The sequence below is a fragment of the Mustela erminea genome, chromosome 7 (assembly GCF_009829155.1).
Source record: "Mustela erminea isolate mMusErm1 chromosome 7, mMusErm1.Pri, whole genome shotgun sequence".
NCBI lineage: Eukaryota > Metazoa > Chordata > Mammalia > Carnivora > Mustelidae > Mustela > Mustela erminea.
The window spans coordinates 8,641,983-8,654,871 of NC_045620.1; positions in this window are offsets into that span (position 1 = coordinate 8,641,983).

A 12,889-nucleotide genomic window follows, 5' to 3' on the forward strand; every position below is an offset into this window, starting at 1 on the left:
GTGGGTGTGTGTGTGTGTGCGTGGAGACCCAACCAAGCAGTGCTGCACATCTGTCTTGACACATGGCCCAGCTTGGCCTGAGGTCACCTGTTGCATGTTAGGAAGCTATGCAGGGCGGAGGCAGGGGGTGGGGGGAAGCCCAGAGAGGGTTGGCAGCTGAATGCCCAGCACCAGGCACCCCCTGACAAGTCTATCTGCACACACGCAGGCGAGAGGAGAATTTTCATTTCATTCAAGCAGAAAGCCGTCCTCAGAGAATGCACCACGGGACAAATGAGCCGGGCAAACACCTGTGCACAGGTGGGTCAAAATCCATTCCCTTGAAGACCTTGGGAACATGGCCCCAGGTCTGCCAACAGCCCTAAGCCTTGAAGGAAAGAGATGATGTAAAAACACGTCATGATGAGCAGTTTGCTTGGGAGAGGATTTGGGTATTCGAGAAGTTTCTCTGTTCTAAGGGCTATTCGATTTCAAAGAAGTTTATTTTTATTTGTAGACTTTGGTTCACGTGAAACTCTGCAAGCCACGGAAGAACGGCGGCAACTCTGCCCCGCTCGCTGGCCCCGCTGCCTCAGCGCCAATGTGACTTGGTTTTTCCTTCTTACAAAAGAATGCTTTTGACGCAGATGGATCTGACTCGGTGACAGGAAACGTGGACCACTTCTGTATCGACTTACTGAGCTGAGCGCTCATGGGCCCCCCTGCACAGCGCATGGCTGAGTGACCTCAGAAGTGGCAACGGCAGGGGCGCCTGAGTGACTCAGTGGGTCAAGTGTCTGCCTTCAGCTCAGATCGTGATCTCAGGGTCCTGGGATTGAGCCCCGCACTGACTTCCCTGCTCATCGGGGAGGCTGTTTCTCCCTCTCCCTCTGCCCCTCCACCCCACTCGTGCTCTCTCTCGCTCTCTCAAATAAAATCGTTAAGAAAAAAGTGGCAATGACAATAATCAGGGAAGCCTCAGCCCAAGCAGCCACATCTGGGAAGTCCTCAGCAGGACGTAATCCTTAATCAGCGAACCGGATGTCCCTCACCACAGGAATGACCCAGGAGACAAACAGGTTCAATTCCAATGTCCAGCACTAGGAGAGTGATCGGACGCACGCATGCTACAACCGGACACGTTACAGCGCTTGATGTTCAACAGGGGAATAGTCAGCGGCTGTTCAACGTAATTTAATGACTAAAATGATATTTATAAAACTTAAAGTAAAAAAGCAAAAATAAAACAAATAAAAGCAATATGATCCCCTTAAAAAGCTGCCTCTCGGGGCGCCTGGGTGGCTCAGTGGGTTAAGCCGCTGCCTTAGGCTCAGGTCATGATCTCAGGGTCCTGGGATCGAGTCCTGCATCAGGCTCTCCACTCAGCAGGGAGCCTGCTTCCCTCTCTCTCTGCCTGCCTCTCTGTCTACTTGTGATGTCTCTCTGTCAAATAAATAAATAAAATCTTTAAAAAAAAAAGCTGCCTCTCTACCATATATTGTAATATAAGGTTTATGTGATATAATACAGTATAATGTATAACATACACGAATACGTGTTGTTATATATTTATATACATATATAACATAGTATAGATTGTTACTTAATATGTATTATAATTATAATAATGTACATATTATAAACATATATTAATATAAGATAAAACACAATAAAATCAACATTTATATATTATATATAGCATATATTATATATAAATTAAACTGAACTTCTACTTATTTTAAAACTTAATATATGCACAAATGGTAGGAATAGAGACTATACATTACACACCCCCCCACATGTACATATACACACATATTATTAAAAGCATGTGTGAAATGTAGATTTCCAGATACGTATCACTTTTATAATATGAAAAATAAAAGTTATTTTTAAATGACTTTAAAACATCTCTGACAGATTCCCAGAACATGATTTACTTATTCTGATCACAGTATCTTGTGCAGAGCAGGTGCTTAATTAATGTTCATTATATTGAGAAAAGAGAAAAGCAAGATAAGAGAACAGAATCACTTCAGCGAAGAAGAAACAACCCCCAAACCTCCTGTGATAGCTTGGCTCTCCATGAGTCAGAGTAAGGAGGTACAGCACCATTAGTCCCGACTTGCTCTGTGGCTCTGCCCAGAACAGGAGACTCAGCCTTTCCCTCTGGTCTAGCAATGGAATTCCTCCTGGGCTTGAAGGAAACTTGTACTTGGAGGGATGACTTTGAAGGACTATTGTGAGATGTCTTTCCAAATGGTCAATAAACATTTTTTATGTATACATGGATAGTAGGCATTTGTGTATATTAATCACTGATATTCTTAATAAGTCTATAAAAAATATACATGTATATATATTTATGATTCAGCCTTAAGTTCAGGAATATCTATTTGATGCTAATGACTTGATGTGCACTGTCTAATCTTTGTAGCTGAAAAATGATACTATAAAAAATAAAAAAGATCCTGATGTATCGCTGTGCTATACTTTGCTAGCACACAAAAACACTTTTGTGCTATGAAACCAATGAAGTCTTTTTACTCTGTTGCATTTCTCTGATACCTGTTTTCCCCATGAAACTGAAAGCTCCATGAGACCAGGGGCCACGGCCTTGCTTCCCCCATTTCTCAACACAGAGCACCAAGAATGGCAAATACACATTGAGTAAGTAAAGCAATGGATCTTATCATATTATATTCCTGGAGAGAAATAACATTTCAATTAATATGCCATGAGAAATACTATATTTCTTAGTTCCTGTCTTACATCTTATGTTCACTAGTTTGCACGTCCCTTGTACTTTTAGAGCAAGTTTCCTTAGAACCTTTTATGCCACTAAGGGGGGCCTATATATAAATAGTGAATTAAAACAAACAAACAAACAGGCCAAGCAGCATTTCCAGCGAGCTGTCTCTGCTGGGGTTGCCTGCTTCCCTCCTTTGTTTGAACTGCTGCTGATTTCACCCCTCCCAGGAGCCAGAGCCAAAGCCCTGACATCCCAGCTCAGTCTCACTGGGGAACAGAGGGTTTGCCTCTATGGAGAACAGGGCACCCCAGCGGCACACGACAGGGGACAGTGGGGAAGCAACTGGAGAGTAAGAAATGTCAACTAGAGTGCTCAAGGCTGCTGGTGGGGGGCTCACAGAAGCCTGGTGTGTTGCTTTCTCTGCCTCAGCCCCTCCATCTTGTGGTTCTATCTTTAAACCATGTCCAAAGTCCTTCACTCCTTTGTCCCAATAATGAGCATCTGTCTCTGGACACGAGCTTCCTAGCCTGCCTGCCTGCAACCCCCTCTGCCTTCCTATAATCGTCATACCTGTCACAGTTATGATCTTACAAAGGTAATCAGACTATGTCCCCCTTCTGTGAAAAATCCTCCAATAGCTTAGTCATCACACTTGGCATAATATTTTTCCAAATATTTTACACTGGCCTATAAAGTTCTAGAGTAGCAGGTTCCTGAGTACCTTGGACTTCATCATCGACCATACTCTTTCTTGTTCACAAAGCACCAAGAACTCTGGAGCAAACATTCCCCACCTCAGGGCCTTTGCACTGGCTGCTCCCTCAGCCTAGAAGTCTTTGCCCTCAAATCTTGACACACTTGGCTCCCTCTTCTCATTGCAGACTCTGCTCACAAGTCCCTCCTCCGAAAAGCCTTTCCTGACATACGTAACCTCTCCACTCTCAACCAGACCCTTTTCCTCTACCACCAAGAGCCCCACCCTGCCTAAACGATCATGTGTCTCTGCAGTACGGTCTCATTCACTATTACACTGACACCTCAGAATGGAGGCCCTGCGCATCTTGTTCCCCTTTATCGCCAGTGACTAGGACCTAGTGCAGAGCCTGAGATGAAGAAGACAACCAATAAATAGATTTCCAGATTTCCAGATTTCTATGGGGCGAACGTTTTGTTTTGTAAACATTATAATAAAAATTAATATCTATTAACCACGTATAAGCCAATAACACTGTAACACAGCTCGTCTTTCACTCGACTTGCACATGAGGAAACTCAAGCTTCAGAGGGATTAAGCAAGCTGCCCAAGGACACTTCGTGAGTATTGGAAAGTTTGGATTTGAACTTAGTTCTATCTCCCTTCAAAGGCTATCTTTTTAACCGTCTTGAACCACTGTCTTCCACGTGCTGCTTTAGCATGGTATTACTGTAAACTGAGCTCAAGCAAATCATTTAGGCCTTGGCTCATTCCAGAAGGATTTATTGAGGATGGAATGCATTCCACATCCTGGGCTAGGCTCTCCAGATAGCCCTGTCTACAGGATGATCACATTCTCTCGTTCCCTATTCAGTAAGAAGATTTTGATCATTGCAGAGGGAAGATAAGAAAAAAAAAATTCCTGGAATAAAAATACTATTTGTTGTACACCTGCTCTGTGCCAGGGCTGACCTAAGCCCTCTGTACAGACTGGATCATCTAATTCTCGTGGACGGCATTAGAAGGCAGGCTCTACTTCTCTCAATTTAATGATGACTGCACCAAGTGTCACAGAGGTTAAGTGACTTACTCACGTAGGCAGTAAGTGATCGTGCCTGTCTGTGTCCAGGCTGCCCTCTGTCCACACCACACACTAACACTTGCAGGCAGTAGGAGGCACTCAACAGACATGCACGGAATGAGTAGCCGAGGTCCCCAGCCAGCGCGGCAGGTGATACCGTTAAGCCATTGCCCTGCGTGGTAGCAAGTCCCAGCTGTAAAAATGGGAGTCAGTTTGGGAAAGCAATTCTGCTGCTAGATGGCAAGATATCCTTTTGGGCTCATGGTTTTGGAAGAAATGATGCCAGCTGTAAATGCAAATCACACCAGTCACTTAATTTATTTGAATTAATCAAATCCTCTACCTTTCTGGGCATGGGAAGTGACCAGTTTATGAATCTACAATCCACAGTTTTCAGCAACTGAAAGTTCACCAAAAATCAGGCATTGTTTATGGCCCTTTGCATGTATTGTTGTATTTAAGCCCAGGACACCCCATGAAATATGAACGATTATGATCTGCCCTTCCCTCTCCCCACCCCCACCCACCCTCCCTGAACAAGGCAAGTCAATAAGGAGTTAAGTGACTGGCGCACTGTTGCACAATCGTGAGACGCGGCTGAGGCAGGCTACTCGGGTCCACGTACCGACCTACTCTGCTAGCAGGCCTCCGGGAAGCAGGGAGTTGGACAGAATTACTCAGGACGTGGGGAAAAGAAACTCAGGAAATCTCTACGCCTCTTCACCAGTTCTCACACATCCCTATCAAACTGAATCCAACAATGAGAAATAATTTCCCCCCAGGGTCTGGCCCCCAAATGCTTCAGGAATGAACTCTTCGCTTCCGTCACCACAAAATTATTCAAGTGCTCGCAGCGCGATGGCTGGCCTCTGGAACCCGATCTCAGGACCTACGGAGGGCCCGAAGGAAGGCCCTAATGATATTACCAAGCAGTGCTTCCCATTTTTGACATCCGTCAAGAGTTTATGGCCAAAGATTATTCTACCAGACGGGTCCCGCGGATGCGATGGGATTAGCCAAATTTCAAAGCTTATTTTTGACCTCCAGCAGAAAATTGAGCACATCCGTTCATGAAGGCCACAGGGACTATGGGAGAACATCAAGTTGATTCATCAAATTAGTTCAAACATAATTGTCCTGCATGACTGGCTATAGAACTCGTCAGCTATAAACCTGTCAAAAAGCCATCCGCTCTAATGTTAAATAGAGACACAAAGTAATGTTGTTCAGAATCTGACATTTGTTGGACTTTAGCCTGCTAAGGATGCTTTGTTTCCTCTTGAAGGAATTTGTCAAACGATGTACAGAGTGGATAGATCTGAGCAGAGCAAAGGAACCCACACTGGTTTCTAGAAGTACTAGCTTGTATAGATCAGACCTGTCACTATATTCTTCTTCTTCTTCTTCTTCTTTTTTTTTTTTTTTAATTGAGAGACCTATAAAAGTTAAAGTCACACATTTTGAACGTGTGTGTGTGTGTGTTTTACTAATCACATGACACGGGGATCATTTGCCTATATACAACCAAGATTGTTCTCAGAAACAAAGATGACACACACACCCCTGAAAGTCCTTGCCTCCTTGGCAAGACATGTTCTCTTGTCCCTGTTTCCAGGGGGTGTTACAGAGTTCAAAAGCTGTAAATGAGAAATTTTTTGCAGAGGAAAATCGACAGTGTCAGGGCAAGATTTGAGTAAATTACCCTCTGGCCACTGATGACGGTCATGGCTCCCCCTTACATAGCTGACCATCGAACCCTGTACTTGTTTGTCGGTTCTCTTTGGGTACCGCTGAGCGCCCCTGCTGGGGCTCGCTCTGGGGGCCTCGCAGGCAGGCAGGACGGATGCGCCACATGCCTCTCTCTAAACCCAAAGAACTCCAGACCACCTGATGTTCTCCCCTCTGGGTCTGAAATTCTTTCCTGTTGTCTCACTTGTCTTCTTTCAGTGACTCCTTGTCTTGTTCCTAATCTTTATGCCATTTGGGGCTAATTTTTCCCTTTTTTGTTATTGACAAAGACAGAGGCGGCCTCCTCTAATTTGTGGGTGACTGACAAGGCTGAATGTTGTTAACTCAAATGTTTTGATTTGCATCAGAGGGGACCTGCAGAGCCCCGACACGACAGGCTGCAATAGCTCCTTTAAAGATAGTGAGTATTAAGCCCTAGGAGGTTGGCCCTTTCTGTGCTAGTCCCCACATTTTCCCTTCCAGGGCAGCTGGATACTATGACTGAAAAGCCATCGTCCCTCGCAATTCCACTTCTGGGATTCTGTCCCACGTGATAAATAGACAAGTGGGCCATGATCTGAACAAAGGATGTTCATCACAGTGTTGTTTAGAACAGGAACTCGTTTCAAAGGTTTTGATTATTTGTCGAGAGAGAGCATAAGTGTGGGGGAGCAGCAGCCAGAGGGAGAGGCAGGCTCCCCGCTGAGCAAGGAGTCTAATGCGGGATTCGATCCCAGGACCCTGAGAGCAATGCCCTGAGTCGAAGTCAGAGGCTTAACCGATGGAGTCATCCAGGCATCCTCAGGAACAGTTTTTTAAAAAGTTACATGCCCAGCCAGAGGGTTAACTAAATAGCTTAAGCAAATATGGTGTGATACAACAGAATATTTATAATCATTAAAATCTCTTGTGTATCTTTTTTATTGACTGGAAAAGATATTTACCATAAATATCAAGCAAAAACTGGCTCATAAAACTCTATTGTATTAACCCACCCTCTGTGTAACCCTATTGTCTATGTTACATGCACCCGTATGGAAAAAGCTTGTGAAAAGGCCTAGCTCAAATAGTAACAATGGTGATGTCTGTGGATAATGTTTAATTTCCTTCTTCTCTTTCACAATATCTGTGTACTCCTTTTAGCCAAAAGCAACAACAAAAAAATTTTATTTTAGAAAAACAATGTCCATTGACTCACGAGAGCTTTCCATAGACCACAGCTCATTTAAACATATCTCTGTCTATATCACATTAGACTAGATAGAGCTAAGTGTAAAGGGTACCCAGAAAAAAACCAAAACAAACAAACAAACAAAAAAAACACTAACTAGGAGCCCGGAAAAATTTCTGTTAATTCTTGCTAACCACTGCCGTGTTTGATCTCGGCTTCTCGGCCGACTGAGCTAGAATTTTCTCCTTGAAAGGCGAAACTACATTTCCTTCTGGGCAAGACTCAGGTTGATGATTTTTTTTTTTAATATCTTATTCATTTATTTGACAGACAGAGATCACAAGTAGGCAGAGATGCAGGCAGAGAGAGAGAAGGAAGCAGGCTCCCCGCTGAGCGGAGAGCCCGATGCTGGGCTCAATCCCTGGACCCTGGGATCATGACCTGAGCCGAAGGCAGAGGCTTTAACCCACTGAGCCACCCAGGCGCCCCAGGCTGATGGTTTTTTAAGTCAGTCCTCTACTTCGAGTTAACCGAGAACCTTAAGAACAGTGTTATCTGTAGATACTTTGTATGCAGCCTCATGGAAACCCAGCCCTTCAAAGGAGGAGATAAAAAGAGGTGGTTTAGCCTGGTGTTAAGGACAAACCCTTCCAGTGGGCTGCCTGCTTCCAGATCCCCACTGTATCACTAACTGGTAGTATAGCTTTGGGAAACCCTGTGCTCTCTCCCGGGGCCTCCGCATCCTCCCTGGTAAGACGGGACTGATATTGACAACCCCGTCTGCCTTACGGAGGGGTTGTGAGACTTATGTTCTAGGTAATGGACGCATCCTAATACTTTATAAACATTAATTACTCACATCATGGCAACTCAGTACTCTCCGGGAGCACTGGTGCTGGGCCAGATCTCCAACTCGATACTGTCAAGAGTCTCCTACCTGATTTGCAGCTTACCTGTGTGACCGGCCATTGACTGCTTCCTGAATCCCGACGTGTCTGGTCGTGATTTGTTGGACTACGGGGGTACAGTCCTCGCTTGGAATGTCTCAGCTCTCACAGTTACTCTCATCCTTATTATTATATTCTGTCCTTTACTTTAATCCCCTCCAGACCCCAAAGTCTGAAAATATACCAAAGCAAGACAGTCCTAACCTCTTCCCCTATAAGAACGACAAAGCAAGAGTTGATCTAAGGCCTCAGAGTAGAGGTCGGAAGCCAATCGCTCCCAAGAAAGGCTTCATCTCAAGACACATTTTATCTGGTATTCACAGTAGCTTTTTAATACAATAAGTTACTTTCCAACATTTAAAAAATTAGTACGGATCACTCTAACTCCTAGGTTCTAGAAATCCTTAAGAAACAGAAGAGCTTCCCTCACTTTGAAACGCATAAGAAAATACGACCATATCGTCATATGTGTCTGTAACTTACTCTGTTCAGCACATTTCTTTCTGAGGTTCATCTATATGATTCCTATAGCTGTGGTTTATTCATTGCTATGCCTGTGTGGTATTCCATGGCATGGCTAGGACAGGATTTATTTTTATATTCTCCCATTACTAGATACTTGTTGATTCTAGTTTTTCGCTAACACAAATAATGTTGCCGTGAATACTTGGGTACTTGCCTCTTCCTACCACCGCAACGAGCCAAAATGTATCTGGTTGGGGGAAGAGAAACCCACGTGATACAGCTTGAAAGGACAGCAAGGGTCTTACAAATACCCAGTTCAGGCATGTGCCTGCTGCAGGGGCTGGGGCGCCTTTGATGGGGGAGGGTCATACGGGGAACTTCAAAATTACCGGCAATATCCTATAGGTTCAGTGGTGAACTCTTGGGGTTCATTCTATTAGTATTCTTGGTAATTCACACAGGTTTTATACAAGAGTCTTTGCACAGAGCCAAAGGAAAAACATTTTTGAATGCACTAAAAAATCAGGAGATTCAGCAACAGAGGGCTCGCATTCTCAGCTGCCTCTAGAAGAAAAATCAAGGACCATTCAGTTCATCACAGTCCTACCGTCTCATAGTCACACCTGTCTGCTTCTTTGTTTGTGTCCCTTGTCTGGGCTCTTGACACATCACAGTGAAAGATCTCAGCCCTAAAGATGATGTTATCTCTAAGGTACAGGCTGGAGGAACCCATTTCACTCCCTGACAAAGTTCTTCCCAGAACAGGAAAATGGGTGAAAAAGATACTCTTGCACTGTGGTGACTCCTCCTCACTGTGGTGACTGCTGAGAGACCCGGCCCAACCTCTCCGGTGCGGGGAGGCACGATCTAAGCGCACCATCTCAGCCAAACAACGTGACACAGAATTAGAACTACTCATCAACAGAGTTGAACAGAACAGAGCAAAGAAGGTCATCTTTCACCTCCCATCTAGAAATCCTAATTTCCAGGTCCAGGAAACAGACCCCAAATGTGTGGCTCAGTGAGTCATCCAACACCGCTAACAGGGTTCCCACCGTAGGGTCTGTTGCCCACGTGGCTATCCCTTCATTGAAACAAGCAGATGGTTTAAAGACAGTCGCAGGTGGGATGTGTTTTCCACAGACGTTCATTCTAAGGATAAACCCGCATTGTTCTCGGCCCTGCCTAGAAAATCCACTTGAGCTGTCCAGGTGAAGGAAGATGTGGCAGGAAATTCAATGAGCTTTGCTTTCATGAAAATGATCCTCTCGGTCCTCCTGCTAATACCCCACATCTGTGAGCGAGTGCCCCACATCTGTTGTCTACCGTCAACATTTCCCCACAAAAACCCTAAACTGAGTCCAAAGCAGAGAGGAGCCCGCGGTTGGCCTGCCCTCTGTTGTCTGTGTCTTCAACGGCTTTGACAGCTGCTCGTGGGTCCCCATCGTCTTGCCAGTCCCTCCGCCTCGAGCCACTGCCCTCTCACCTGGATGTCGGCAGCATTCCTGCTTTTCCCCCTGAGCTGTCCTCTTGGGTCAAGGTTCCACCAGGGACCACCGTGATTCTTTTTTTTTTTTTTTTTAAGAAATCTAACCCCTCACTCCTCTACTTGAATGAAAGCTTTAATGCCTCACTGTGCTGCCTGCAGAGCATAAAGTCCATAGCTCTCTCTAACCTGCATTCCAGTCCCTGCAAACTATTTGCTGGTACCTTGAACCCAACACACTCTCAGCCCTTCCCAACCTTTACCTGGAAATGTTGTCCTCTTCACCTTTCCTCCTTCCTCCCATGAGCTGTTCCTCAGGCTCCAGTCTTTGGTGTAGCCATCACCATCCCCAAGCCACATTTTTTTTCTTGACTACCAAGACTAGATAAGGTATCATAGATATACATACTATAGCAACACATATGAATCAGATGAAGCTATTTCTTCTCATATATATGAATATATGTGGGGATATAGAAATAGATAGGAATACCTACACATTCATGCATAGATTTTATTTTTTATTTTTTAAATATTTATTTATTTATTTGAGAGAGAGAGAGAAGAGTGTGTATGCATGTGCATGGGCGGGACAGGGGCAGAGGGAGACGGACGAGGAGAGAAGCAGACTCCCTCCTGAGCACAGAGTCTTACAGGGGGCTTGATCCCACAACCCTGAGATCATGACCTGAGCTGAGCCAAGAGTCAGATGCTTAACTGAATGAGCCACCCAGGTGCCCCCATGTGTATAATTTAAAGTAAGTATGGATAGTACATCTCAAGCCACAAACACATCTTTTGGCTCAATAATTCTACTTTCTAGAAGTTATCGTAGGAAAATAATTGTAGATGTGTTTGAATACTTAACTATATATTTTTTTTCATTAGAACATGGTTGTGATAACAAAATAGTTGGAAACAACCTAAAAATCCAACAAGAGGAGATTGATTTAATGAATTAGAGTGTATCCAGTCAATGAAATGTGATTTTGTTATTCTAAATGAGGTTCCAGAGTACCACTTAAAATTTGAAAAAGTCACAGGACGCCTGGGTGGCTAAGTCAGTTGGGTGTCCCACTCTTGATCTCAGCTCAGGTCATGATCTCAAGGTCGTGAGATCGAGCCCCGTGTGGGGCTCTGCACTGAGTGTGGAGCCTGCTTAAGATGCCTTCCTTCTGTCCCTACCCCCCTCGCCCACCCACCTTGCTCATGTGTGCTGTCTCCCTTAAAAAAAAAAAAAAGGAAAACCTTGAGGACATTTAATTAATAGGGAAGGATTTTACAGAATAATAAAATTTAAAAAACAAAAAAATATAGAGAAAGACAAAAAAAAAAAGGCAAAACAACATACCGTTACCAGTGTATCACGTGCAGATCTGATAGTTAATTTTTATTTTCGTGCTTTCCTGAATTTTCTAAGTATGCCCCAACAAACATGGCTCATTTTTTCTGACATAAGAATAACAGAAGTTTCACTGACTCGTCCTTTTATTATTTTTTAAAGGAAAATGAAACGATGCTCGTGCAGGAATCTTAGGGATACGGTTGTTGGGGCACAAGGCGGTGTGACAGAGAGGACCACGTACGGGGAAGTAATGGGGGAAGCAACCGTAATGAAAACCCATTTGCCTCCTCGCGAACCTGATCTCAGATGGACCCCAGCGATGGTTGTCCTCATGTACTGTGCCGTGAATCCAAGCCACCTCTGCGTGTGTGCCGTGAGGGAGAGTTTTGGTTTCACTGACGTGGGGCCGGAAGTAATTTCTCACTTAGATGACCAAGAGCATCAGCAGGGCACATGGGACACCTAGAAGCAAGGAGCTACCGCATCAGCCACCTCCCACCTGTGGAAGGGGGCCAGGGTGTGATCAGAATTCCTCTGGGGCACTTTGTAGGCAGCCCAGGGGTGAAAAAGGGGATCCATTTTGATGCAGAAAGAATATATATGAACTTGAACTTGCACTTTTAATTTTTGTGTGTGTAAAAAGCAGTAATTTTTACCTTAAAATAAGAAAACGTATGTTGACACGGGCGCCCTGACTCATTCTAAATGGGAACACGTGTTCTATCAGGTGAGTGAACATCACGTGAGTGGGGAGAGGAAGTTTAAGGAGGCGGAGGGTGGATGTGATCTTTGCTCCTTCCTCCGATTTCCGCCTATCAGCAGGCAAGCTCAGGTGTTCCTACGCAAGAGGATATACATATTTTATTCCCTAAGCGTCACGGTATCCATCTGGATTCATGCATGTTTGTGTGGGTATCGCAGCTAGGACAATCATTCTCACCAAGTTAAAAAAATAAAATAAAATTTACAACTAGACATTTGAATCAATGAATCGTGAGGTGAGACACCAAGATCTTCAAAACTTACGAACCAGAGTCAATCAGTTTGCTCTCACTATAAAAAATTTTTAAGATAAAAGCCAGAGTTTAAAAAAAAATCTAAGTAGAATATGATTATATATGTAATCTATGTATACATGTGTATAATGATTATGTATTTATGCATACTTATGTAATATATGTACTAATATATGATATAAATATGTATTATTTATATCTCATTCTTTTAAAATTTCCATCTTG